At 40.4% G+C, this 2,130-nt stretch overlaps 1 non-coding gene across 1 annotated transcript; it reads right to left on the bottom strand.

Annotated features, from left to right (window-relative positions):
* Positions 1–826: 826 nt before the first annotated feature.
* Positions 827–920, bottom strand: trnai-uau (transfer RNA isoleucine (anticodon UAU)). Its single transcript has 2 exons — positions 883–920; positions 827–862 (listed from the first exon to the last, which is right to left on the bottom strand). It is a non-coding gene; the product is annotated as a tRNA-Ile (tRNA).
* Positions 921–2,130: the final 1,210 nt, after the last annotated feature.

The following is a 2,130-nucleotide window of genomic DNA, read 5'->3' as shown; positions in this document are numbered from 1 at the left end:
ATCGACAAGTTTGAATGTTTCTGTAGAATATAATCAGCGAGAAGTCCAATGCACGAGCCATTGCAACACTGAGCACAACATTTGTCGCGAAAAGTTCAGGAACATCCTTGATTCTGTTGGAGGTGGTGCAGGAATTATGTGGAGATAACCAATACGTTTACATATCTTCTCTTTGAAATCGAGTGTGTTTTCGGCACATTATTCTTTACATCAGAGCTACTGGTTAAATGATTATGCTGTGGTCACAGGAAAAACTCCCGAAGCTTCCGAAACTCCCGCGGCTTTTCTGTGGCTCTGTTTCCTCTCCTCCCTTCCTCCTGCACGCTGCCAGTTTGTAACCTTGTTTTAAATGTTGCTCTGAGCGAGGGCATTCTACAGTCTCAGAACCATCTCTACCGTCTCATTGCTTGATTTCTATGTTTATTAATTATGAAATTCCCTGAGCTACAATGGCAGCGCTTGCGACAATACATTAAAAAGCGGTTTATAGGAAACACGTTGAGATCATAGTTTGGTTTTGCACAGAATTGAACCTATATCACTCAAGATTGACTGTTATATTTACAATAAACTGTATATTGTTATAAATGTTGGCTCATTAGTTCCGTAGTGTTAGATGAGGAATAGTTTGATCCCCTCATTTATTACATGTGGGTAACAGACACGGGTATTCATTGAGAAATAGCCCACAGATTGCCACTGAATTAACAGGAGTGAGAGAGACAGACAGCACCGTGATACATGGCGGAATAGACAAGACAGATGGATAAATAGAAAACTGCATCAGCGTTTGCAATGTACAAACATCACATGCAAAATCATCGGCTGCTCTAGGTGAGGCTCGAACTCACAAACTCAGCATTTCCCGGGCCTACACTGTCATATAAGTACCGCGCGCTAACCGATTGCGCCACTAGAGCGGCATGCCCTGTGGTTTCAGTGCTCCCATCATAGAGCTGCCTGTTCCATCTGTCTTACAAGCAGGATGACAAAGATTCATCGAATCATTCAACACAGAAGGAAGCTGTTCATCCCATCGTGTCAGTGCCGACTCTCTGCAAGAAGCTTTCAGTTATTGCGACTCCATACATTTTCGCCATAGACGTGTTTTATTTTAGTGTGCAATCCATTTTGTTATTTGTAATGAATTTGGATGTCCTTGCGGGAAATTTATAAATATATCTGTGCATCTATCTGTGATTTGTAACTTAAATAGTGTGGAACCTTGATAATCACATTATTTGTGTTCATATCTTTGATTTTATAAATGTACTTGTTTTATGTCTGCTTTATTTATGAATTTATCTCTAAGTATTGCTGTGCTATAATTGTATTTACGTTTATTTGCGAGGTGTTTAAAAGTAATATAGATACAAAGGTATGCACTGAAAATAAATTTATAACAAATACAGATGCTCCACAATACTATTATAAATAACGTTGTTGCATTCAAATATATAAACACTAAAACAGATATACAAAATATATTTATATCCCACAGAACAAATTGCAACAGAGACACCAAAATATACTTAGAGCTATCACTAATCAAAGAACATTTTATTCTATACGGTCCTCAGCAAATCATGGTGTGCCTGTGTTTCCTGTGCTTGTGCTCGGTGTAAGGGAAGGGTTGGCCGAGCCGTGGTATATCGTTTCCCAAGGATGGGCTGAAATGTGGTGTCTGAGGCCACGTTCACTGCTATAGTTGATATATAATAATCATCTGGACTTGTGTATAAAGGCATAATTACAACATCTACAGATGTTTCATCCTGGTACAGAATTCCACTGCCAAATTAGTTCAATCCCTCACCCGCCCCAGTAGTTAACCTTCCCGCGAGCTCTATTGATGTACAACCCGACGTACTGTTACATACCACTCCTGCGCCAGAACTGGTCCCAATGCCCCCGGATTCTGGAGCACAACCTCGTGCACCGTTTATCCAGACACACGTTGCCATTTCTAAATTCAATTGCGCGGTGCACTGGAAATAACCCATAGAATACCTTTGTGGTTCTGCTCATTAATTTCCTCTATTGCACTTGAAACTCTGACTAAAGGAACTCATCCCCTTCTTTCCTTCTGTCAATGGTTAGCACATAGATCACGGCTGCTCCCATTCACCT

This window comes from Pristiophorus japonicus, unplaced genomic scaffold (assembly GCF_044704955.1).
Source record: "Pristiophorus japonicus isolate sPriJap1 unplaced genomic scaffold, sPriJap1.hap1 HAP1_SCAFFOLD_58, whole genome shotgun sequence".
Taxonomy (NCBI): Eukaryota; Metazoa; Chordata; class Chondrichthyes; family Pristiophoridae; genus Pristiophorus; species Pristiophorus japonicus.
Note: the sequence above shows the minus strand (reverse complement) of the source record. Positions and strands in the feature narration are given on the sequence as shown.